The following is a 27,545-nucleotide window of genomic DNA, read 5'->3' on the forward strand; positions in this document are numbered from 1 at the left end:
AATTTGTGAGAAACAACTGTAACTTACAGAAAATGGCAGTGTAATTGTAAGGTTTTCCCACAGTGAGAAGATACTGCAAAATATTTTGTTCACTGTTTCTCAGTTAAAGACAATATACCACGAATTTGAAAAAAGTAATGCAAAAGTTAACTCAGCAAAAAATGTGTGTTTAGGTCTTTGTCACAGCAAAAGCCACCACTTAGATTTTAATTGATCTAAGCTGTAAGCAAAGAAGTTAATTCTAATTTATCTTGCATGTATGGGAGATCATTCATAAGGAATTTTCTACAAAACCGCATGAATGTCATTATCCACCAGGTAGGCTAAGGGTTTAAGTGTGGATAACTCCTACACATACTTCACCTTCTGCTTGTAGAGCCTGGGGAATGCTAGGAATTCACAGAAGTGAATTCTTAATGCGACCGAACCTTACCCTTTCTGTGCCGACTTCCAGACTCCAGAGGCTTGCGGTGTCACACCTGCTCTTCTTTCCCAACTGGGTGGCCTAGAATCTGAATAGATGGAGGACTGGAGGTCCTCCCTGCAGAAGGTGGTGGAATCTTGAATACGCTTAGTTCACGAACAGCGGAAGACTGAGGGTTTATTTAGAACAGCAGTTCCCAGCCCTGGCTGAACATCAGAATCATCTGAGGAGCTTTGGGGCCTTAAAGCTGCCCAGACCCATCTGTTCCACACCAAAGTCTACCTACATTTCAGCTGTGATTTTAATTTCTCACTGAAGAGCTTTCTTGAATCTCTAATCATGGCGTGCCTTACATTTTTTACCAGCGTACCTGCTGATCAATAGTGATTTCTGATGAATCTCCAAAGTACTCAGGAAGGTTTGTTTGTTTCAGAGACAGGGAGGCTTGGTAAAGGGTGAAATAGGGCAGGTTCCTCTGCAAGAAGTCCTGAGAGGAACAGAGCCCTAGGAGGTGGGTAGGTCATGGCAGCTGGAGAGAAGAGGGACAAGTAGGCCAAAGGTTGGAGCCTGTAAGGGGAGTGAAAGAAGTGGGTTGTGCCAGGAGTCCTTCTGCGATGACTCAGGGGATGTGGGTTTAGCTATCTGGAAATTGCGTATCTTCGTAATTTGGGTATTTCCCTTTTCCCATTCTTTGTCAGAACAAGGAAGAGACATGATTGATGACCATTGCTCAGAGAACCTTTTTCTTCCCATGTGGATTGGTTTTAGGATAGTACTGTTGGTAGGAAGTCTGACATCTATTTTAAAGTGGTAGTTTTTCCCCACCACTGCTTTTATATTTTACATAGTCTTGGATACACAAGGGTACTTTAAACTCCTGTTTCAGATTTCCGGGAGATTGCTGGAGACAAGCTGGATGCCTCATGTTTTGGAAGACTTGGTGTAGTTTCCTTCTTTCATTTGGTAGCAGCAGCCTTTGGTGGCATACTTCTTAACTTGTTAACTGTAGACTAAGTTATCTATTAATTCAAAGGTGAACCTTTGTTGATAATAATATGCAGCTGTTACCAGAGCCCTTCCATTCCTAGGTTTGATATGCTGACTGCAGTGTGGTGTTGTTGGTGTGTGTATTTCATTGTTTGAAGGGCCCAGTTGAGAGTGTGAAAGGGAATTGATGTTCTGTGGAGTAGTGCTGTCACTGATGCCGGCTTCTGATTTCCTGGTATTAACCTGTAAACATGAGTCCCTTCACACCAGTTGTCAAGATGCAAAACAGTAGAATAAATGCACTTTTTTGGCAGGGTGGGAGCATTGTTTAGGACTGAACCACATTCTTTAGGACTGAAATCTGTTATCTGGCATTCCTCTGCTTTATAACATTTCACATAAAATATGACTGTGAAAAAAATAACAATCCAGAAGCCTTTTTTGATAAAGCCTGAAGATTTAAAATGTTACAGCACTCTCATTTCCCCCGCTGATTATGAGGATCTTTATTGTAGAAAATTGTGGAAACTACAATAGAATATAAAGAAGAAAATAAAGATCGCCAGTAATTCTGCAACTCAGCAATAACTGTTAGTAACATTTAAACTATTTCCTTTCAGGGTTTTCTTGTGTATGTGTGTGTGGGAGGGGCGTGCATGCTGTTTTTTATCCTGTTTATGAACTTAATATTATGAGCAGTTTCCCATATGAATAACTGTTCTTCAAAAATATGGTTTTCATCGGTTGGTCTGTTGCCCAGATATTTTCTTTACTTTGGATTTTTGGTGGAAACACCACTCAGAAGTTGGCTTGGATGTCTTTTATTCCTCCATGATGCCTTTCCTTCCCAGAGTAAGTTGAAAAAATCTCCACTGAGATTCCACAGAATGTTGATTTCAACGGTCCTAGCATACCTACCATATCTTGCTTCATGTAATTTTTTGTGCACACCTCTAATTCTTCATCTAACATTTATTGAATCAGCCCTTCCTTTGTAACAGGTGCTATGCTGAGACCTCATAGTACAATGGTAATGGAAAGGAAATAAAAAGCAAAACACCGTCAGATAGTTTTGTGCCTGCGCCCAGGATATTGGCCCATGGGCTGGGGATACAAAGATATTATTCAGGTAATCACACAGTTGAATGTTAACTTGCAATTATAAGGGTTTTTAAGGAGAGGTAAATGGTGCTTATGAGAACAGTTCAAATGAACAAAGACAAGGAGTTTTATTTGACCACAGATCTCATCTGATCCAGGTCTTAACTTTTATAAAGGTCTGTGCAACCAAGAAACACCTTGTCCACTCAGAGAGCCCAGTGTGGTTCAGTGCTCTGCTGTGGTTGAAGGGCACTTGGGTTCTTTGTGCTCAGCTCTGACCAACCCGTGTACATTCTAAAGAGGGGCTCACGTTAGAGAAGATTTTAGAAAAGATTCCAAATATTGCCCAGTTAGAAAAACTATAGCAAGTGCTTCTGAGGAAGGGAAGACAGGAGGAGGACATTTTAGTTGTTGTCCAATATGGAGCCATTTATCGAGGTGTATAGAAGAGATTCTGGTAGTTGATGGTAAGAAGTGAGACTATTCTGCTGGTTCCCTTTCCATTCTAAGATTCCACATTTTAAAGATTATCTGAAGCCATTCTTTATGTGGTTGGTACTGAGAGGACCCTGAGGTTGTTTTCAGCTTATGTAAATTTGGGTGTAGAGGAAGAGTGTCCACCCATCTCCCTGCCGAGTGACCCCTCCCATCTCCATCTTCTGGAAGTTTGAGGACCTGATGAGCTCCTGCAGGCAAACAGTATAGGAATTCTCATAACACATGGAAGAAGTCTGATTCCCTTAATATGGCAAAAGGCCATCTTGCTTCCTATCTGACTCCTCTCTTCCTTTCTCTGTCACTGAGCCTTGGTTGTTTCAGTGATGGGGAAATTTCTTATGTAAGGCAACTTTTGTCCTTTGGTGCCCTTACTGTTTCTTTTTCTTACGCACTCCTCTCTTCTTGCTAAAAAAAAAAAAAAAAAAAATTAATTAATTCCTTTTTTAGGACCAGCTAAAGTTACCATCTGTAGAGTTTTTCTGGCTTCCTAAAGTTAGTCACTTTAGAACACATCCCTCTGTTATTATATTGCTGAAATTTTTTATTTAGTTGTTTAGCTTGTTCCTTTGGATTGTGAAGTATTTGGAACTATGTGTTCTGTTTGACTTTTCAGTGACTGAAAGGCACTCAATAAATGGCACACTCAGGGCATTCAGTAACTTTTGAGTGAATGAATAAAATTCCTCATTTGCTTTATTGTACTGTCCCTTATTGTGGCCTTACTGTACTTTACTGTACTGTACCTTATTGTGGCTTTGACATTTGACATCTGTGAGACAAATAGCTGAACTTTTGATTGGCTGATTAACACCTTAGAAGGTCAGGAGTACAGTTTTCTTGAATCCTTTATTAAAAATGCCAACAGAGAGGATGTTGTTAATGTGGTGGGACATCCTCGTTTCCACAAAACCACTTTGTATCTTGGGTGACCTTTTAAACCTCCTTCAGAGTTATCAAATTGACCTGTTGCTAATGTAGCATTATGTATCAACTGTACTCAAAAATTTTTTTTTAATTATAAAAAGGATAAAAAAAGGTTATTAAATTGTTGTAGTTATATTTTCAAGAAGAGCCACATCTTACTTAGTGTGCTAGGTAGTTTTACCACAAACATTTTTCCTGCGTCACTCGTTGGTTGTAAGGTAGTTTTGGTGTCAGAGGTAAAATAATGAAAGATAAGAGAGGGATGTTAGAAAGGACATAATGAAACATGAAAAATTAGGTAAAATTCATTACTAATTGTTCCTTCTTTAAGAAGTATCAGTTTTCCAAATTCTAGGTCGCCTATTTTTACCCGGGTGCGGGTGCGTATTGCACTGTGAGAGCCTTCTACAATGTTGTTCATTCTCGGCATATTGTGACATGTCCTTTGATAGTCCAGGGTTGTGTGGGAACCGGAGAAGAAATACTGATGTAATACTGCAACTAACAGAGCTTTATTGTTGTTGTAACCGACGTGTTGTCATTTTCTGGTACAGCACAGTGTGCAGTCTGGCATTTCGCTCTTATTTCACACCTCCCGTTGACTTTATCACCATATTTTCTATCAGGTTGGTGTCTGTAGTGATCATTGCTGTTCTAAGACCGCCATGGCTACTGGCCACCGTATAGACCGTTATGGGGGCTAGGTGACATTTACATAGTAAAAAAGGAACCTTGTCAATGGAGAAATGAAAGCACACTGACCACCAGCTTTCAGTACAGTAACTGTGCTGAAGGCGGTTGATTCTTCAATGGTGAAATGAAACCCAACTGTCAACCAGTTGTTTTATCTTAAACCAAACTGCCAACCAGTTACTCTGTTTTTTATGGAAATTGCCTTATGGCCAGTTGTTTACGAGGTGAAAACACGAAAGTGCTTGCCGCAAAGACGTCTGTGGCAAAGGTGCCCATGGTGAAAATACCGGACATGCTTTATCAGGACAAAAAAGTGAGGCTGAGAGAAAATGGAAAATTACCATTTTTTATTTTTATTTTTTGTAATTGTAAAGAAGTGATAGGCATTTACAGAAAGGTGACATTAGAATTTGGGAGTGAAGGAAATCCGTACTAAGATAAGTTCCAAAGAAAATCGTGTGTGCCCTGTGAGCAGCTCAGGAACATACCGTATTCTAATGCGGCAAAGAGCTCCTAGTTGGCAAAGGCTGGTTTTTATAACCAACCATGCTCACGTGTGCAGGAGTTGCTTCAAAAAGAGCTTGGCAGTTAATCAGCACCGGTAGTCTGGTTTTCCAGCGCTGATCAGACCCTGCAATATCTGATACGCTTAAACAGAAATTTCCGAACATTGACGTCTACTAGAAAATGACTTGTTAACAATGAGAAATCTATTTCCAAGGGAACAAGTATTTCATACTGTGGTGAGAGAATCCTGTTCCCAGCTGGTACGTTCCCAGGGCAGGATTGGTTTCTTCCGCTTTGGCCAGGTTTGCTTTAGGCCACTTCACTTTTACGAAAGACCTGTGTTCATACCTGTTTTTGCTATCTGAAAGACATCCAAAGAGGGTTTTTGCTTTCATGAAATGGAAATGACTTTTTCGCTTTGCGCCACTTCGGCTTACGAAAAGTTTCATGAGAAAGCTCTACTTCTGGGTAGCAGGGGAAACCTGCGTTCTCTCCAGAAAGCTTCCCGGTACGCGTGTGCATCAAGGCTGGCAAGGGTGGATAGTGTTGCTGATGCTCCTTTGGGCAGAGCGTAGGACTTGCTGCCCAAGTGTGTTCTTTGTTCCCTGCCAACATACCGTCCTAGATTTCTCCAAGTTGTTCTACTGGGCACGAATCCTTTTTCTCAGAGCTTCTGGCTGATTCCAATCAAAATAGGGTGTGCCTTCCCTTGCTATTCTAAAGAGCTTCAGTTCCTCTGTTTGTAAAATTATGTCAAATTCATTTCTAAATGTTGATTCATTAACTGGAACCCTCTGTAAGGGATTATTACTTTGTAGATAGTGGTTGTGTAAATTGGTTCAGTTCTTAGAATGTTGTGTTCTTAATCTCTTGTTCCATTGATGCACTCTCTGGACTTGATAATTGATACCCAGATTTTTGTTTATAAGAAAGAACTTTCTTACTTGAGAGACTTTCTCTGGTGGGACTGTCTTCTTCTATCCAAATTTGTTCTCTTATTCTTCACCTCCCCTAACCCTAACCTGTATACATCCTTTGTAAAATGTTCCTTAAAAATCAGCAGTGAATAAGATGACCTTTGTCCGTAAGCACACTATTTAATTGCATATTTGAATTTAATGATTTTGGGTTCAGGTTTGATTTAAGTAATGTGGATTCCTATTGCAAAAAACCCAAACGTTTTAGATATTCCTGACACTTGTAGTTGAATAATACGCTCAAAGCACCTTCTATAGCTAATTTTCTTTTTGACTCATTAAGAGGACTTCACCTGATAGATAAGCAATAATTAGAAAGATAGCTTAAAAAATTTGTAATTTATTTTGCTACTACCTCAAAAGAGGAAAGTGTTAGAACTTCTTTAAAAAATTCTTTCTTCCTTTTTTTTTTTTTTTTTGAGAGTGAATGTGTGCCCACCCATATGTGCCTGTGGGCAGAGAAAGGGCAGAGGGAAAGGGAGAGAGAGAATCTTAAATGGGCTTCATGCTCAGCGGGAGTCTGAAGCAGGGCTTGATCTCATAACCGTGAGATCATGACCCGAGCTGAAATCAAGAGTCGGGACACTTACCAACTGAGCCATCTAGGCGGCCCTAAAAAATTATTTTTATGTGTTCAATTATGGGTACAAACTTTGGGGATATTAGTCATGTTTTATAATTGGGCTGCACTGTATAAGTATGAAAGAGAAAATACACGAGGGCATAATTATAGCCAAATGTGCAGTTATATTGGTCTCTTAGAGATGGAGCCTGAATAGGACCCTTGGGAAATTTTCCTGAAAAGAATCCTTGATGATCTATACTTTTATCAAATCTAAAAAATACAGTTGACTTTTGAACAGTGTCAGGGTTAAGGATGCAGACCCCCTCCCCACCCAAGTTGAAAATCTGAGTATGAGTTTTGACTTTCCCAAAACTTTATTAATAGCCTGCTGTTGAGTGGAAGCCTTACCACTAACAAAAATAGCCAGTTAACACATATGTTGTATGTTATACATATTACATACTGTATTTTTACAATAAAATCAGCTAGGGAAAAGAGAATATTGCTAAGAAAATCGTAAGGAAAAGAAAATACATTTACAGTACTGTACTGTATTTATTGATAAAAATCCATGTATAAGTGGATCTGCACTGTTCAAACCTGTGTTATTCAAGGATCAACTGTAGACTTCTAATATTGTCAATAAAGTAGATTTAACGTAATAACAAAGAAAAGTAATCTTAATTTTGGCAATTGCCTGAAATTGCCAAGCACAGAATGTATGCAGGTTGTTTTGTTTTGTGTTTCCAGAGGCCAGTCCCCTCGTTGAATTTTAGATAGGCCCATGCTACGATTGTTAATTCCTCCAACATGACGTAATGAGCCAGGCCTTGGATTGACATTTTAAAATGATTCAAGAGCTGTCCTGCTGTGGACTGCACTAGGATTCCTTTCACTAAGACCCCTCCCTTGGACTTTATCCCTAAGAACCAGACTGTGTGAGCACCAGGGTCATTTCCCGTGGCCCAGTGTGTGGAGAGATTTATATTTATTAAGTACCAATTATGTGCTAGGTATTTGCTGGGTACTCTGTATATATTATTTCAGTTAAGCTTTTTACAACTTGAAGATTAAAGAATTAGTCTCTGCATTTCAGTCATGGAGTAGTAACTTGTCCAGGGACCCACTAAAGGTAATTACGTCTGAAACTTGGCGGAGCCCATGCTTTTTCCACTCTACTGTGATAAGCTGTACTTGGGGAGGGGAACACAGTGGCTTAGAGAACATTTCCTGTTCCCTTTCCCCTAAGCTGCTGGGATCTCTTTTGGTATACATGAGCTAGGCCAACATGATTATTAAAAACAATTACTCATTGATACGCCAGCCATCTAGTCATCCATCCATTCATCCATGCATCTAACAGATATTTATTGAGTACTTATTGTGTGCCAGGTGCTGTGTGAGAACCTGCAGATATGCTGGTTACCAAGTCCTCTCTGCCTTCATGAAGCTTATACTCGATTATCCAAAGACTCATTATACAGTGAGTATGGGGGTGGGAGAGAGTGTCTGGATTTCTCAGCCCGATTTCAGTCTCATAGGAGGCCCTTAACAAGTGTGTTTCTTTTGCCCCCTTTCTTTTTACCTAATTTTTAGGTGCCTGGTCAAATATTATCTCTTGTTTGTTCATTTATGGTTGTACTTTGAATTGTTGACTTGGATTTGTGTGTTTTTGTCAGTTCATTCAAGATCAGTCTGTTAAACTTTAGGAACCAGCATGTTCTCAAAGCGATTTCATCTAAGTGGTCACTTGCTCTCATTTTGAATATTAAGAATGTGGTATGGGGTACAAACTTTCAGTTATAAGACGAGTAAGTTCTGAGGGTCTAATGTATAATGTGGTGACTATAGTTGATTAACACTCTTGTTTAATTGAGAAGTTTTTTTAAAAAAGAGGTAAATATGTGAAGTGATGGTTGTATTAATTAACTTGATGGAAGGAATCATTTCACAGTGTATACATACATCAAATCATCATGTGGTCCACTGTAAATATCTTACAATTTTGTCTCTTATACCTCAAAGCTGGAAAAAAAAGGCGGCATGATAAAAATGGTGTGATTTTTTTTTTTTTTTTTTTTTTTTGCTGAAATGTTAGCTCTTTACTTCTTGTATAGACAATAAACCTAACTACATTGTATATACAAACTTCTATACTGTTTTCAGTATCGTTAATAATTTACCACATGTTATATTACGTGTCATTTTAAAAGGTTTATTATATTTTACAAGGTGAGATAATGAGTTAATGCCAAAACTCATTAACTGGAGCATGAAACTGAAGATTCTGTTAGGAAATTCATTGAGCAAATGTTATTTATTACGGAGAATCTTGAGTTAATCTTATTTTTGTAAGGTTTCTTCTGTAGGTCATTTTGTATCTCTTGATAAATTTAAATTATCTACTGATAGATGTTCAAGTTAAGCTAGATGGACAAATGTCATAATGCTCATTTAGAGCTGACTGTTTCCTGAACTGGTCTCTGTATGGCTAATGGATGGTTTCAGACTATGTTGAAGATGAATATTAATAACCTCAAAGATTGCTTGAATGTAACTTTGACCGAGATGTTATTTTTGAGAACAGTGTAGTTCATTGTATGGTGGTGCAGTTTCTTATTTTGACTTTGATTCCATTTTTCTCAGTCATCACATCTCATTGTTTTCCAGGCGGTCTCTCCCAAACTCATTGATTGCTCTGTTCCCACTCTCCTGGAAAATTGCCGCAGCCTTGTTACTAGTATTTCTTTATTCATCACCCTTCCTCTTTCAGGCTCTCTTCCACATTACTGTTGAAGTTTCTTGGGGGGAAAAGAAAAAAATACGTATATGCACATGTGTTTGCACACATACAGAAAGGCACATTTGGTTCTGATTGTGACAGTCCCTCATGAACCTTCGGTAGTTCCTCATTTCCTTGTTGCCTACAGGCAGGCAGAGCTTCAGAGCTTCTTAGCTGGTTGTTTAGAAACTTCGTGGAGTGGTTCCAGCTTTCCACCACTGACCCCTGAGTCCTTCTTGCCTTTCCAGTTGGTGCCAGCCAATGAATTACTTTCTTTGCAATTTGGTTGTTAGTGGTGCTTTGTTGGCATTTGCCATGTATGGTATTCAGACTTTCTTTTGTCCAGGTAGCCTTTTAAATGTAAAAGCCTCTATTTCCTCTTGTTTGAACACCTCACGCAGGGACATGAGGAGGGAATTCTCCAACGAAGGTAGCAGAGTTTGCTTTCTGTGCTTTATAAGGTGTGAAAATTTCCGACATAGATTATCTTTTTTTTTTCTTGAAAGTCTTATGGCCTAAATGGAATTACATAACTGAAATTTAATGTTAGTTTTTTAGAATAACTTGTTGAAGGCTGTTATTTTCCAATTTAGGCACTTTTTGGAAGTTCTAAACTATTTCTCTACTATTACGTTTTTCAAATTCATCATTAGAATTGTAGCATTTTCTTTTGCAATAATATTTATTTGTAACTATGTGCGGTGATGGATGTTAACTAAAATTATCATGCTGATCATTTTGTAATACATACACATATCACATCATTAATGTTGTACATCTTAAACTAATACTATGTTATATAGGTCAGTTAGATTTCAATAAAACTGGGGGTAAAAACCAAACACACGCAGTCACTCTGCTAGCCTACCTCTCCATGTACAAGGAACATGATCACAAAACTTCATAAGGCATTAGCACCAACATGGATTTTAAAAAAAAAAAAAAAAAAAAGGGCGCCTGGGTGGTGCAGTCGGTTAAGCGTCCGACTTCAGCTCAGGTCACGATCTCGCGGTCCGTGAGTTCGAGCCCCGCGTCGGGCTCTGGGCTGATGGCTCAGAGCCTGGAGCCTGCTTCCGATTCTGTGTCTCCCTCTCTCTCTGCCCCTCCCCCGTTCATGCTCTGTCTCTCTCTGTCCCCAAAATAAATAAACGTTAAAAAAAAAAAAAATTAAAAAAAAAAAAAAAAGCTTCAGTGGCCTGATAGAATTGTGAGTCATTCCTAGTTCATCTGAATGCTTCTCTGTATCTGAAGGTGAGTATTCACACTACAGTGACAACTCTGACATGCCCTGTGCCTATAACTGACACTACTAGGATGATGAGATTTACTAGTATCTTTGTAATCACGTGATGATCGATCCCACACAAGTTCACAGATGCCAGAAATGGTGGTGAGGGAGGGATCTGGGTCCCTGGCTATGAGGCCAAAGCTAGAGAAGACACTGAATGGATAGTAAAGCCAATCCATGTCCTGTGGCTCTCAGGGACAAATTCCATATAGTCTTTAGAATTTAAGTGTTTCTTTGTATGAAATTTAATATTTAAAATGTGTTTCCACAATTTATACTTTTTGTTTACTCAAATATCATGTGCATTGTAGCCTTTTCTGTCTTTCTTCTGTTTCGTCCCCCTAATTGCTTTCCCTCTCTCTTTCTCTTGACTATTGGAAACTTATTTGTTCTTCCTTGATCCCATTGAGTTGATCTTACCAGTTTTATGTTCTTTTGCCATTTCTTGAAGTTGTACCTACCAACACTTTGGTTTTTACATGCCCTTCACCATGAGTTGGCTTGTAAACTTTTTGAGAGGAAAGTCTGCCACTGGATCTTTGGAGCTCTGCAGGTTTTTGCTCAGAGCCTTATATCTAATGGATGTTTGAGAAATGTTTGAATTATAGGGGTGCCTGGGTGGCTCAGTGGGTTGGGCATCTGACTTCAGCTCAGGTCATGATCTCACAGTTTGTGGGTTCAAGCCCTGTGTCAAGCTCTGTGCTGACAGCTCAGAGCCTGGAACCTGCTTCGGATTCTGTGTCTCCCTCTCAATCTGCCCCTTCCCTGCTTATGCTATGTCTCCCTCTTAAGAATGAATAAACATTAAAAACAATTTTTTTTAAAGAAGTGTTTGCATTATACAAGGGAGGAAACAATCAGCAAAACTAAAAGACAACCTACTGAATGGGAGAAGATATTTATAAATGATGTATCTGTAAAGGGTTACTTTACAAAATATATAAAGACCTTAACTCAACATCAAAAAACGCCAAATAATCCTGTTGAAAAGTGGTCAGAAGACATAAAGAGACATTTCTTCAAAGAAGGCGTACAGATGGACAACAGACAGATGAAGAGATGCTTAAATCAAAAAGTACAGTGAGGTCTCCCCTGACACCTGTCACAATGCCTAAGATCAAAAACACAAGAAACAAGTGTTGGTGAGAATGTAAACTGATACAGCCATGGTGGAAAACAGTGTGGAGCTTCCTCAAAAAATTAAAAATAGAATTACCATATGATCCAGTAATTTCACTATTGGGTATTTATCCAAAGAATATGAAAACACTAATTTGAAAAGATATATGCACCCCTATGTTTATTGCAGCATTATTTACGATAGGCAAACTATGGAAGCAGCCCAAGTGTCCATCAACTGATGAATGGATAAAGAAGTGATACGTATATAATGGAGTATTACTTAGCCATAAAGAAGAATGAAATCTTGCCATTTGCAACAACACGGATGGATCTAGGGAGTATAATGCTAAGCAAAATAAGTCAGAGAAAGGCAAATACCATATGATCTCACTCATATGTAGAATTTAAGAAAACAAACAAGCAAAGGAAAAAGAAGAGAGAGACAAACCAAGAAACAGATCTTAACTATAGAGAACAAACTGATGGTTACCAGAGGGGAGGTGGGTGGGGTATGGGTGAAAGAGGTGGTGGGGATTAAGAGCGCTCTTATCATGATGAGTCCTGGGTAATGTATGGAAGTGTAGAATCACCGTATTGTATCTCTGAAACTAATATAACACGGTATATTAACTTCACTGGGATTAAAATTTAAAAAAAGTGTTTGGCTTAAAGTAAATACTTTTAATTTTTTTTTTTTTTAAGTTTATTCATTTATTTTGAGAGAGAGTGCGAGCATGAGTGGAGGAGAGGGAGAGAGAGAGAGAATATCCCAAGCAGGTTCTGCACTGTCAGCATGGAGCCCGATGTGGGGCTTGAACTCACAGACCGTGAGTTCATGACCTGAGCCGAAACCAAGAACTGGATGCTTTACCGACTGAGCCACCCAGGTGCCCCTAAGTAAATATTTGCTCTTAAATACAGCAAATAATTACACCTCAATTAAGATCTGACTTGCTTGGTTGGTGAAGGTATAGATGGATGTTGGCCTTCACGGAGACCGTGGCAAGTATAAGAGTCATTTTTGAGAGTGAGGAAACACGTAGTTGAAACTTCTTTGTCATTTACCTCAAACCAGCCTGTGGTGCTTGTAATGTCCTTTATGCATTCAAGTCCTGCGTCAACTATGAACTTCCGCTTTTCTAGTTTGTTTCATTATTAACTGGATGTTTCTTAAATTCTAGTGAAGGGAAGAGGAGGGCAGTTGATTATCTAGTTGCATTATCCACCCCATCTGTTTCCTGTGTGTGACAGCAGTTTCCACTCAGCGTCTTTGCCCATGCGGTCAAAAGTACCATACAAATGTGATTCTGGTTCTTTTAGTGAGAAGTTAACTCTCTATAGATCTGTTTTCTTTTTTCAGGCCTCAAGCTTGTCATTAATATATCTTCTTGTCACTTTAATATACCAAAAGTGACTTTTCTGGTGTGAAGAGTAGGTGGCATACTTTGTAAGGTGTCTGGAGCCTGTGCTTTCCTGGGGGGGATTAGGACTCTCTGTTCTGAAACTATGCTATTTTGAGAGGTAAACCTATTATTTTCCTTTTGGAAATGGATTAAAGGTGTACACACAGAACATCTCAGGCTTTATGACTTGTTTGGCATCATTGCATCAATAAAATTTTTAATTTTTTTGTTCTCTCATGTGGCAGTTTTTCTGAATTCATGCTTTGTTTGCAAAAGACAAACTAAATATTAGAGCTTGTTTAGTATTCATGTCAGCGTTGGTTTCCTTGGGTGGTAAAATGTCACAAGTGGAGTTGGAGGGATGTTGAGATGGTGTGTGTGTGTGTTTTAATGAATACAGGTACACTAAGAGGAATGTGTGTTGTATTGACTTACAAATATTAAGCCTTATTACTTTTTCATTTAAAAATATTTCAAGTAGACTGGAAAGGGTAGAGAATTATATAATACCTTCCAGCTTCATTAGATCTTAACATTCTGCCTATTTGTTTGAGATCATAAAATATTTTGGAAAAAGTTGAAGTTCCCCCTTTCTCCCTCCTTCTCCTATACTGTTTTCTTCATTGGAATACACATTGTGTGATGGCTTTGAAAATAAATACTATGTTTCTATCAGTTTACCCAGTGAGTAGTTGAGTGGTGGTTTCCTTTAGGGAAATGAAATGTACCACCTCCCACTCTGTTTATGGTTCTGTTGCTTCTGAAGAGGTTTTATGGAGATGATGTGGGGTCAGTGCACATGAGGTGGAGCGTGTATATTTCGCAAAGTAAGTGTGGTGGAATGTGGGCCGTTTACATTTTGCTTAGTTTTTTATGTCACATGACATATCAGAGTTCCCAAGTCATTTCTTCTGATTAACTCTAAATCTGCTCGAATGCCTGGACAGTCACTACAACGGACTGTTGTCCATGAAGGTTCTGTACTGTGGTTGCTGAGGGTGTTTTTCTTGAGTTCCGTGACCTTGGTTGGTTTTGGTAATTTTCTTCCAAGCATTTCATCCAACTGAGGGAATTCTGAATATGTCTCTTTCACTTAATTTCTTTTTTGGGGGGGAGGGGTGGTAAGTATGATACAAAAATCAAAAAACTATTTTTCCTTTATGCTACCAGGGTCTGTGTGATTTAGTTCTGTGGCATGGTTTTCATTGTTGTTCACCTTTTGTTCAGTTCTGGAGGTATGTTAAACTTGATCCATGTTTTCTAATCAAAATTTAGTTTTGACTGGTTCTGGAGAACAGAGGGAAAACAATCTAAAATGTAGGGTTTTTTTGTGTGTGTTTTACCTTTGTGTAAGTTATATATCACATTTAAGGAAAAACTAGAAAAACAAATTAAAAAAAATTACCAGTGATCCTATCATTCATAGATAATAATATTTTGTCCTACCTTTCCATTTTTTCTGAAAAATACAGTTTATAAAATACATATTTTATAAAACACATACTTTAGCATACTTTACATATTTATAAAATCTGTATATTAACACTTCACATTTACAAAATACATATTTTAACATACTTTACAGTTTATATGTGTATTTTCATGTAGTATTATAAACAGTAAATTCATAATTTATAAATAATTCCTAAATTATAATTATTCCAAATACCGTAAGGGGAGGCTATATAATACAGTAGTAGAAACACAGGCCTTGTTTCAAACGGACTTCGGTTTGGGTTCCTGCTCGTTCCTAGTATTAAGTTAGCGGTGTTACCTCAGCAGTTATTGAAGTACTCTGTTTCCTCAAACGAAAAAAATGTGGCTCATGATAACCACCTTGCAGGGTTATTTTAGAGATTAAATGAAATAATGAATGTAAAGCTCATTCCTCCATATTGTGCCAGGAACATAGTACATATTAACTGTTACTGTTGGAGGTTATACAGCATAAAAAGAGCAAGAATATTGGGAAAGGATCGTCTTGGGTTTAAATTTCAGTGCCATCACTTCTTAATTTGTTTTGGGCAAGATTTACAACTTCACTGATCCTTGCTTGTATCTGCTAGGATTGTTGTATTGATTGTATGAGACAGAGACTGTTACGTGACTGGCATATTGCAGGCACTCAAATAGCAACTAGCATTAGTATTATTAATAAGGGGAATTGCTTAATTGAAAGAGAGGTTTCGACATTGTCTATTTAAATTAATTAAAGGCAGAAACTTCTAGATGCCCTAGATTTTGTTCCTACTTGTACTTACTGAGGGCTGTGTGAATAGTTTGATGACTGCTGCTGCCTCTTTCCCCCCAAATTTGGGAGTGGGTGGCCATCATGAAAATAACACGTAAGGAAGCAGTTTCTGTTTAATGAAAAACTACCACATATAATTGTATACACGTACTGAAATATATGTGTTCCTCTTAGTGGTTGTCACGTGTAGATTGTAGATCATCTGCTTCTGTCCTCTCAACCTGCATATCTTTCTTAGCTCCCAGGAGCCTTCCCGTGTACTCTCCCTCATTTTCATACTTGACTTTAATATTTAGAAGCACCAGTTTGTGTTATTCCTCCTTTTTACTCTCACAATGTACCTCTTTTAGTTATTTACATGTGTGTGTATTGAATTTGAGAAAGGTCATGTGAAAGCAATCTTGATCATACTGTTCTCATATTCCACCTTATTTCCTTTGTAATGAATGTTGTCTGCACCCTCCTTTTTATCAATTTGTATGTTATCCTTTTATATCATAGAAGCAGTTTCCCTTTTAATTAATTTCTGTGTAATCGCGTGGTCAGGTTATGGAGGATGAGCTGGTTGGTGAACTCAACGCCAGGTGTGTGGCTTGTCTGAGTTGACCGCCCCTGTCAGTGGTCAGGTTGCCAGCCCTCTGTTTATACTTCAGGATGGTCACTCTGTTTCCTCTTGTTGGCTGCCTGGAGCATTAATTCTGAAGGCGCTCTTTTTATTACAAATGTAAGATGAAGCTTCCTTTCCCTTCACTATGCATGTACACACACACACACACACACACACACACACACACACACACACAGATTACCACACACACCGCCTTGCAGTAAAGAGGCTGCATTTGGTTTCACATGAAGTCAGTAAAAAGAAACAAATTACTAAATTGATAAATTTTGCCAGAAGGCTGAAAATTCCTGTTTTGGAGACTGGTGTTCAGTGGTGTAAATATAGTCTAAAATTTTTCTAAATTGGCATTTGAGTGACTTGCTTAAAAAATAAGTAGAAAACATTCTTTTAATATTCTGGGATTGGGAACAGGTAAAGGTGACTCACCTTTTATCTGAAAGTTTTTAAAGCATGTACAAAGGGTATTTAAAGGGAAAATACTGTTCCTCAAGTTTATTAAAGAACTAACCAATTTCTAATTTCATTTAAAGTTGTACACTTTTAACTTACATTTTAGTTTTCATAATAGTATTCCCCTCATAGTAAAGGGCCTAGTATATTCTTAGAATGAATGACTATCCCATGACTATTAACTATTGATTTGTTGCTGGTTTTGTTTTTGTTTTTGATTTGTTACTGGTTTTAAGTTATGTGTAGCATTTGCAAGGGCTTCCAGATAGATTCCATCATTTGATCCTCACAATAATCTTGTGAGTTAGGCAGGAGAAGAATTTTCTTCATTTTGCAAGGAATTTAATAGAATTGCTCAAGTGCCAGTAAATGATGACTCCAGGGTTTGAATTTAGGACTTCTAGCTTCTGATATTATGCTTTTTGCTCAGTGCTGATGTGGAAATATTTTAGTACTTTGTAGTGTAGTACTTGTTCACTCATTCAACAGAGTTTTATTGAGGGCGCAAATTTTAAGTTCTGGGCCTTTGTGGATGAATGTAAAGACAAGGATTTTACCTTTAAAGAAGACTGTTAGTAAATAAATAAGTGGATAAGGTTAATTATTATGCCTATAATAATAATGATTGGTACATAGTATGTGCCCAGTAAATGTTTACTGACTGAATGAATAAGTGAGAAAAGTGACAAAAAGAAGAATAAACAGTGAGTGTAGGGTCTTGTATAGATAGATTGACAAGAGAAGGTATTTCTGAGGAAGTGACATCTAAGGGAAAGAACATTTCTGGACAAAAGGAAAGCATATGCAAAGGTCCTGAGGCAGAAAAGAACTTGACTTACCTGATGACACCAAATGTGGCAGTGGAGCTACAGCCATAGTAAGCTAGAGAGACAGGAGTTCCACATGAATTGAAGAGAAACCAATTGATTGTGTAGGGCCTTATAGGCCATGGTAAGAAATTTGGCTTTTATTCTAATGTTGGGAGACAATTTTCCATGTATCTTGTGTTTCTGCATTGACTACTTTTGTTTTGGACTCTCTTTTTAGGGATGATTTATATAGTCAGTAGCCTTGGAAGATACCCTCCAGGGCAGAGATCAGGTACACTTATTGTCTGTATGATCAAGATAATATCTCCTTCTGGGGTAAAGGTCAGGCAGGTGTACTGCCCATTATAAAAGATTTGGGTTCATTAAGCTCAGGGTTACTCTCCTGTAACACAGCACACTGCTGTGCAAGTGTCGCCTGGTGGGAATTCGGCCTTAAGGGACTGGCACCAAAAATGCTGTTGCTGTGAGTAATCAAGTCCTTTGTCTCTCTGACCCAAGCATCTCATGTCCTCCGTGGTATTCATACACCTGTGACAGTCTAACATGTTAGCTTGGAAATTAGAGTAAAATCTTATCTGTTTCACACTTCTTGACATCTCAGGATATGGAAAGCCACTGGTAGGTTTTCAGCAGGGGAATAACATTATGCAGTTTAACCTTTTAAAAAGTCAGTCTGACTACACTGTGGGAAATGATCGTGGGTGGAAATTAATGAGGAGTCTGGGGCAGTTGTCTAGTTGAGAGGTAAGAGTGGCTTGGACTAGTGTGTTGCCAGTGGATACAGACAGGAGGGAAGGGTTCAAGGTGGCCTTCAGGAGGTAGAATTTACAGGACTCAACAGAATGGATATGGGCTGTGGAATGGACAATGAATCTTAGGTTTTTGTCTCAAACAAATGGGTACGTAGAAGTGATTTTGAGTTGGAGAAGCCTCAAGATGAGGCTACTAAGCTTGCAAAAGGACTTATTTCTAACTGTTACATTTTGAATTGCAGGAAGGAAGAATTAGTAGTTTGTACAACCTGAGATCAGAGAACCATTGGTATATACTTTCCGGGGGAAGAACATTTTTCTTGTGTCTTCATGGGTTGTCAAATCCACTAATGTTAAGAAATTCAAGTCTTGCAGTCCCTTGATAAGTGGGTTGTCTCAATAACACTAAATTAGATTAGCTTGGGAGGATTTATTTCTTCCATAGCCATATTGACTTTTGCCCCAAATTCATTATCTGGGAGTTTACAAGAAAAATCTTTCATATGTTTCAGGATGTTCCCCTTTTCGTCATTAAACTAATACATTTTTTTCGTATTTATTTTTTAGATTTTAAATTTCTTTTAAAGCTGGGCTGTTGTCCCTAAATTCTCAGGAATGATTACTGCTCGTCTTGTGATCGTGTAAGCTTAATACAGTAGGATGAAAGAAAAACGTGCCTATGGATTAATTTATTCTTTTTGTTATTTTCATTTAGAAATACCTCAGGATAACTTCTTGTCTTTAAAGAAAAATTTTTTTAAATGTTTATTTATTTTCGAGACAATGCGAGAGACAGAGTGTGAGCAGGGGAGGGGCAGACAGAGGGAGACACACAATCTGAAGCAGGCTCCAGGCTCTGAGCTGTCAGCTCAGAGCCCGAACTCATGAACCGTGAGATCATAACCGGAGCTGAAGTTGGACACTTAACCGACTGAGCCACTCAGGCGCCCCACTTCTTGTCTTTTTAATACCAGATGGTGATTTCAACAGCACCTGATTGCTTTTCATAAAGAAAGTAACTTAAAAGCCTAAAAAAGAAAGAAAGAGAGTAAGAAAGAAAGAAAGAAAAAGAAAGAAAGAAAGAAAGAAAGAAAAAAGAAAGAAAGCGAGTCTAGGCCCTGTGGAGGTGTGTTAAATGCCTTCCTTTTTTATCTGATGAGGTTTATCCTTCTGTGTGCTTCTCACATACTTACTGTCTTTCCAGGATCATTTTGGATTTCTTAACCTTTATGTATTATAGACAGTTTCAGTCTACAGCATGAAGTTGCTGTTACTTTTGAATTCTTTTTGCACCATTTTACACATGTGCTTTGTTTTCTTTTGTTGTGTAGTATTTGGTTCAGTCTGTGGCCTAGGTCTAGATTTCTTTGGAAAGAAAAGGAAAGGGAAGATAGACTGTTTTTTTTTTTTTTTTGGTGGTGGTGGGGGAGGTTTGGGGAGGAGTCTGGACTTAAAATTACTTCTGATTTGGTTTATACTCCACCCATTGGAAATCAACAGTGGGGAAACATATCCCATTGTAAAGACAGATAAATATAGAAAACTTGAACTAAGATCACAAAATCATTAGTGTCTATCATGAGACTTTTCTGGGCGGTATGAGTTGTTATTAATCACTAATAGACTCTGGAGATATTTCTACCAGAAGTGCAGTTAGATTGCAGTTATTTCTGACTTTTTGAGAAGACAAATATGCTCTCTCTTTTTCTTTTCTTCTTATGGGGTTCCATCTTTTTGGATTTTAGCAATTTTAAAACACCCCCAGGTAGCAGAGCAGGATTTAAACCTACTGGGATGTCTCGTCTTTCCTTCAGAGTATTGTTGCTCTGCCTCAGTATCCCATTATACACATTCTTTAAAAGTGCTCAACATTTTATTACTTATTTCATGTTTCATGCATTGTGCCAAGTGATTTGTCATTTTGCCCCGTTTGGTATACGTTTGGAACTTCATGAATGGCTTGCTGGTCTTCTCTCCTTTGTTTCCTGATTTCAAAACAAAACACTTAGTATTAAGATTTTACCAGGGCTCTCTGAGAGGAGATTTTATTTGGTGACTTAACTGAGCCAGAATTTGTAGCCTGTATGGAATATAATAGAAACTCTCCCTAAAGAATTGTTTATGTTGTTCACATAGTCTCAGTATGGCCCAGATTTGTGCCTATGCCCTCTTTCCTTGCCCTTAGGAAGATTTTTATCCCCTCCCTCACCCCCTGGTTTTGGACCTAGACTTGCCCGTACCCTAAATAGCATTCTAGAAATGGTTCAGAGGCACAGAGGAATCTTAGCCTTAGAACCATAGCTCCATCTGTCCTGCCTATCTTTCTTCTGTTTGAGGAATAGTCGAGGGAAAAGAGGGTTTAAGTCAGACGTGGGTTTGTGTCTGAACTCTTGCTTGTTGGTTGTGTGACCATAGGAAACGCGCTTAATCTTTCTAGACCCCAGATCTTAAACGTACAATTGAGACTGTGCTAATGACCTCCTCATGGTTTAGTGAGGCGTAGTTGTGGGTCAAGGAACTTGTGCTTAGGACTGGCAGGTGCTCACTAAGAACTAGAACCTGATCAGCACTTTGAAACTACTGGGTTCCTCTGTGATTCCATCCTTCTGCCTTGCCCTGGAGGGACTACTGTCCTGAGTTTTATGTTCAGCATTCCCTTGCTTTAAAAAATGAATATATCTGTAAACAGTATATTTTTAGCTTTGCCTATTTGGGCTTTGCCAAAATGGAATCATATTATATATAGTCTGTCATAACATTTTTGTCTCTCTGGGCTTCTCCTTTACTGGTCCTTTAGTTAGAGAGAAGGCTTTTCTGATACTAGGTCAGAGTTAGGGGTAGCATTCAATGACATGGGGGGCTGAATCCAGTAAGGAAAAGTGAGGTTAATGAGAGCCAGGTTTAGGACTGTTACAGGGAAGGGAAAGGGAAAAGCTAGAAAGACGCTGTGCTTGGATAGGAATTCAGGGCATCTGGATGAACTCCTGGTCTGCAGTATACATAGATATAGAAAGAAATGACGAAAAACAAAACAAACCAAACAAAACAAATAATGAAGGAAGTGTGTGCATGTTCTTCTGTTCTCTTGGATGACCAGGGAACAGCAATAACCCAGTTGCAGTAAGCACACCCAGATCTTGGCTTTTCTGAATACCATTTTTTCCTCCCACTAGAATGGTAGGAATTATTAGACTAGAAAATCACTTTTTGGCAGCTGTCATAAAATAATTTGGCCAAGAATTATCATTGGACACAAATATCGGGTGAACATTTGTTGGTAGGATATTTATATAGTCTGAAAGTATCCTCTCACAAAGTACTTAGAAATTACAAAGGAAAAAGAGTTAACTTTTCAGTGGCAATCTGGTAGATGCCCCCTAAGTCAAGCTCATGATACAAGTTCACGTTACCATTAAGGGAAAAAGATTAAAATAGCATACCACCTGGTAGGGTACAATGAGGGGAACTCTCTTCTTTGGTATCCCTGTTGAAAATTCATAACTGGAAGCTAATCGTAAGAAAGAATCAGATAAACCCAAATTAAGGAACATGCTACAGAATGGCCTGGGATCTTCATAATTGTCAATGTCATGAAAGTCAAGGAACGCCTGAGGAATTCTAGATTGAAAGGCACCAATGAAATGTGGGAACTGAGTGCAGCGTGAGATCCTGGATGGACTGGATCCTTTTACTAAAATGGACATTATTGGGATAATTGGAGAACGTTAAGATCTGGTCTGTGGGTTAGATGATGGTACCATATGATTTGGGTGATTTTCATGGCCATAATTATAGTTTTGTAGGAGAATGCCCTTCTACAGAGGAGTTGTTCCCTAAACTCTGTGGGGATGAGAGGCTATCATGTTGGCTACTTACTCTCCAGTGGTTCTGAGAAATAGTTATTTGTACTAAGTAGTCTTGCAAGTTTTTTTTTTGTAGGGTGGTCTGAGATTATTAAGCAGAATAGAACAAAAAGTTCCCTCTTGTTTGCAGTTAATTGTTAGCTTATCAGACAAATCATTTAAGGTTTAAGAGGTTTGCTTTCTCATGTTGCATTGTCTTAACAGCTGCCCTACAGTGTAGCTTTCTGCCATATCTTACTTTGTCTTCTGGTGTACTGGTTTTAAAATGTTTACCATCATTTCATTAATATGTTGTTTTCCCTGCTCATTATTTATTGTGACAAACTCCTTTTTGTGGAAAGTATGGTTTATAGAAATAGCGCCTTTTACTGTGTTATAGTTCAGTGACAATACTGTTTTTAATTTTGACTTCCTTTGTGTTTTTGTTCTTTTATCTTCAATTTGCTGGTGAGCTATTCAAGCTTTCCTTTCCTTTTTTTTTTTTCTCCCTCCACTGTATCTCCCTTAGTAGTGAGCATATTTCAGTAGGCTTTCAGTAAAAAAATGTTGGGCTGGTTGATTGTTATCTTAGCATTTAGAATTTCAGAAAGCATACAGGGTAAGGGGAATTGTATAGACAGAGTGGTGAATTCGATGCTGTACTAACCCATATCTAGGCAGCCCATGTGAGCGGTTAGTCCCCAGAGGTTTGGGATTAAGCTTATTAGGACCAAGCTGGTCCTACTCTAAAAGTTCATGAAGTTTATCTGGCTCCTGGGTGGCTCATTCGGTTGAGCGTCTGACTTTGGCTCAGGTCATGACCTCATGGTTTGTGGGGTCAAGCCCCACCTAGGGCTCTGTGCTGACAGTGCTGAGCCTGCTTGGGATTCTCTGTCTCCCTCTCTCTCTGCCTCTCCCCTGCTTGTGCTCTCACTCTCTCTGTCTCTCAAAAACATTAAAAACATTTTTAAAAGTTTATGAAGTTTGGGATGTGACATGGTGGGGGAGAAGGTTAATTGTTAGACCAGCCTTCCTTCTCTGAAAACATTATGTGTAAGTTGTCTGTCTGTACAAAGAATCCTGGGTGAAAGGCCTTGATTGCCCACTCCTACCCCTCTCTTTGGTGGAGCTGAAATCCATCATCAGGCTTGTTTTCCTTAGATTGGTTGGAGGACAAACTTGTCTTTAGCAGTTACACTAATTTTCATATTTCTCAGAATGATCAGGGAAAAAAAAGCTTGAAAAAGCCCAGAGTGGTAGTTACCTTGCACTTAGTATACACCCACTCGTACAGGCTTTTCTTCAGCATTTTGTTATTTTTTTTTCTTGCTGCTTTTACAGTGTAGGTGGCCTTCTCTAGATTGCTTTTGACAGGAAATTGAGCAGCCTTTCTTTTTTGGAACAGAATATATTTTACTGGGGAGAGGGAAAAAAAATAAAGTGTTTATGTTTTGAAATTTAATTATGAATTTTTTATTTGAAGACTGATTTAAATCTCGAAACACAGAGGCTGGGTAAAATAAATTTCATATCATGCGTTAATATTTCTGAACCTTCCCAGTAATTTTTCAGCCTTCCTTTTTTTCTTCCTTTCTGGTAGAAAGAAAGGAAGGCCTGAAAATCATTTCGCTTCATAAAGCAAAAAGTACTTTCCTTTGTTCTCTGAGCCACTGATGGGTGTTAAGAAATCCTCTCTGACCAGGTCATTAGTTTCTAGCTTTTGTCTGAGGCCGCCCTCCCCAGTTGTCTTCGTCCTCCTCTAAGTGGGGGGGGGGGGAGGTGTGATGGGCTCTACACTGGCTTCACAGCATCTTGAATCTTAACTGTATGTTAGCCCTCCCTCTGGACAAGCACATCGCTCAGTCAAGTTTCCTAATGGTTCGGCTGGTGCAGAGGTTCCCGGAGCACGGGTAGGGAGCTCTAGGTGGGAGCGCGGCTCCGACTCGGGTTCAGCCTACCCCACCAAACCCCCCCCCGCCTGTGCTTTGGGGTTATGGATGCCAGTCTGCCCACCACCCACCACTCATCCAGGTGCTCACTGCCTGTGGGGATTATGCTTTGAGTTTGATTTAGGTAGCTCCTCACAGCACCGGGGACTCAGAGGAAGAAATCAGTCTATAATTAGAATATAAACTCCTACGCCACGTCAAGGAAATGTCCAGTTGGAATGCACTAATCCTCATGGAATCTTTCTAAGTGTGTTCATAGATGATATCCTTTCGTTTGAGTTTTCAACTCCACATGTTTGTTCATGTACCTAACTGGTGCAAATCAGCTGTCAGGTATGTCTCAGTTATGTAATTAGCTAGTTATGGCTCATTAATTAAGCTTGACAAAGCAAAGTATATGTTTTGAGTGTTACAGGTTTCTTTACCTATTCTGGGGGTGTGTTGTGTGGGGCCAGTCATGTAAAAACTGCAAGTTTTAGCAACTGGGATAGATACTGAAAGATCTGTTATCAGTAAGTCTCATTTTCAATACAGTTAAAGTGGACTTTGAAGTACCTGTATATTTAGCTGAATAAAAGATGAGAGTCCTGCTGTCTCGGGTGACAGGCTGGGAAGAGGAACTTTGTCCATCTTGTCTTTACCAGGAATTGAGAATATCTGTGAGGGAAACTAAGTTCTGGTTCTGTTTGTTTGTTTATTTATTTATTTATTTGAGAGAGAGAGAGAGAGAGAGGAGGAGGAGAGATAGTGCGAGTGGGGGAGAGGGGCAGAGGGAGAAGGAGAGAAAATCTTAAGCAGGTTCCATGCTCAGTGTGGAGCCCAATGCAGGGCACAACCCCATGACCCTGGGATCCTGGCCTGAGCTGAAATTAAGAGTTGGACGCTTGGGGCGCCTGAGTAGCTGAGTTGGTTGAGCATCTGACTTTGGCTCAGGTCATGATCTCATGGTTTGTGGGTTCGAGCCCCGCGTTGGGCTCTGTGCTGACTGCTCAGAGCCTGGAGCCTGTTTCAGATTCTGTGTCTCCCTCTCTCTCTCTCTGCCTTCCCCCGCTCGCACTGTCTCCCTCAAAAATAAATAAAAATTAAAAAAAAAAAGAGTTGGATGCTTAACTGACTGAGACACCCAGGCGCCCCAGTTCTGATTCTTTTTAGTCTTCTTACCTTCCGTTTTTTTATATGCTTGGGAACAGACTTTTTGGGAGTTCACCTAGTTTGATGTAGTATTTCTCCTCAGTGAAAATTTAAAAATTAGTTCCTTGGAAGCTCTTAAGACATGTATACTCTGATTTATTTTAATATTTTTAGAATGGGTACATGTACTGCATGTTACTAATATGGGGCATGTTTGAATCTTTTAACTAATAATAAGCTCACTAGTCACAGGAAATGTAGTGGGAGCTTATAACCTACCTGAAATGACCCGTGTGAGAATTGTAAAATTTCTAAATAATCAGAATGGTTGTTTGCTTTGGAGCAGGGTTTGTCACCCTCAGTGCTGTTGTCACCTGGGGCTGGATAATTCTTCGGTGGGGGGGCTGTCCTGTGCAGTGTAGGGAGGGGTTAACAGCATCCTTGGCTTGCACCCATTGAATGCTGGTAGCATACGTCCTCTCCTTGCTGTGACAACCAAAAATATTTTCAGACATTGTAAGATAGCCCCTGCGGTACAAAATCACCCCCTGTTGAGAACCACTGGTTCGGAACAATTGTTCCCATAGGCATGTGACAGGCTGATTACATGAAAATCACTTTGTTGGGGGCCTTCTTACCCATTCAGGTTCCTGAGTTTCTCCTCAGACTTCCTGACCAGATTATAGAGGCCCTGGATCCGCAATCTGCCTAGAGACTAAATGACTAGGTTTAAGAATTTGTTGTTTAAGTGGGAGTGGCTATTGGTTGGCTTACATTTAAATGTGTGTTGAGCTACACATAAAGAGATTTCCAGTTAAAGAAGGTTTTAGGAGTAGGGCATAGCCCTTCACAGTTACGATTTGATTTGTAGCTGTGATTTTTTTCCCCCTTAATATTGTGAAGTACAATTGTATGTTTTTTCAGAGTTTGAAAAGAACTTTATTATATACTGAAGTTCATCATTATTTTAATCTAGGTTTTGAGAGAATACCTCAAGTTGGACTCAAACGCAAGATTTACCGGTGACTTTGAAGTGGAATGAGGTGAGTTGGTGGCTTAGTCACAAAGTCACGTTGGGGGAAGGGCATATCACTCACACTTTCGTGCTTGGAAGACCTGCTACTTGTTGTGAAATTTGGACCCCTCAAGTGTGGATCCTCAGTTTTTTCCTCACCGGATTTTCCTACTTCATTGTGTGACCACTGACAGGCAGAAATGGAAACGGAGAGGATGCGAGGCTCCTGTGTAGTTTTTACTCATTGTTTTCTGAATTCAGCGTCGTCATCTTTGCAGATAAAATCGTTCAGGTTTTTTCCTCGATACTTAAATTAATAATAAGACGGCTTTTGTTACCTACTGATGTTCCCATTCCATAGTAAATACGTTTCAGAAAATCTCCCTTGGGTTTCTTAAAATGTGATGGGGGTTTATACCTCAACCCATGTTGTTAACTCTGGTACATTAGTGTATAATTTGGAAATTTTAGTTTGGATAAGCAGGGCTTATCCTGAAAAACTGAGAGATGGTTGGATGATGTACTGCCGACATTTACCGATGTGGGTCTTACCATTGATCTCAGAGTGCTTGCCCTTGGTTATTACTCCCGGGTAGGAGCCCAGGTCCACCTTAGGTGTGCTCTAATGTTTCATTGGACACTTCTCAGACACTTTAGTAAGTTGTAAAAGGGTATATGCTTATTGAGAAAAACAACAGCTTCATTCTGATTGAGAGAGAGAGAGAGAGAGAGAGAGACATTTCCACAAGCTAAAAATGCTATAATATGCTTAAATATAATTTAAACTCTGAAATTGAGATAAAGCAAGTGGTTTAGGGATATGTCTGTTTCATTGGTTTTGCTGAAACAAAGACCTGGGGATTTTTCTTATCTGCTGCTTTGTTGGGAGCAGAAGCACTACTGCTCTTCTGGAGCATTTCAGCCTACAAAGGACGGTCAAGGTTATCTGAGCATCTCTCCATTGTAAACCTTTGTGCAGAGTTTAGGGCTTCTCTCCTGAAGCCCGCAGGGTAATTGGAGCACTGCTTTCACAGTGGCTAGCTGTTTCCGACCTTCCTTGAATTTCAGGACGAGGAATTGAGGAATGATTATCTCTGAAAATGTTTTTAAAGTGCATTAGGACACTTTCCTGCTAGCATTTATTTGACCAATCTCAGCATCATTCTTCTTTAATAACGTGAAATCCAAGAAGGATTTGTAGGTCTCTGTAATTTGTAGCCATTTGAAAAGCCCATGTCTTTTATTAGCAACACAATTGAAAACCTGTCTTTGAGAAAGTAGCATCTTTGGAACCATCAAAAATTGCTTAGTCGTGAAGCAGGAAGCCAGCAGGAATGCCCCATGACCGTAGCTCAGGTACTTTGTGAAGGAAGAGAAATCCGTGCCCTCTGGTCTTCACCTCAATCTTGGAAGTTACTTTTCAGGG

At 39.1% G+C, this 27,545-nt stretch overlaps 1 protein-coding gene across 23 annotated transcripts in view; it reads left to right on the forward strand.

Moving 5' to 3' along the window:
- The window catches only part of SIPA1L1 (signal induced proliferation associated 1 like 1), a 363,206-nt gene that overhangs the window by 55,682 nt on the left and 279,979 nt on the right, over positions 1 to 27,545 (forward strand). For 14 of the 23 annotated variants that reach the window (XM_053224633.1, XM_053224634.1, XM_053224635.1 and 11 more), the window contains one exon: positions 26,081 to 26,147. The exons of 2 other annotated variants lie outside the window; for them this stretch is intronic. The gene's annotated coding sequence lies outside the window, so the exon portion shown is untranslated. Of the gene's footprint in view, positions 1 to 2,412; positions 2,541 to 8,068; positions 8,160 to 26,080; positions 26,148 to 27,545 lie in introns of all 23 variants that reach the window. 7 more of the 23 variants (XM_053224651.1, XM_053224648.1, XM_053224644.1 and 4 more) reach the window with 2 other exon arrangements.

Source organism: Acinonyx jubatus, chromosome B3 (genome assembly GCF_027475565.1).
Source record: "Acinonyx jubatus isolate Ajub_Pintada_27869175 chromosome B3, VMU_Ajub_asm_v1.0, whole genome shotgun sequence".
Lineage (NCBI taxonomy): Eukaryota > Metazoa > Chordata > Mammalia > Carnivora > Felidae > Acinonyx > Acinonyx jubatus.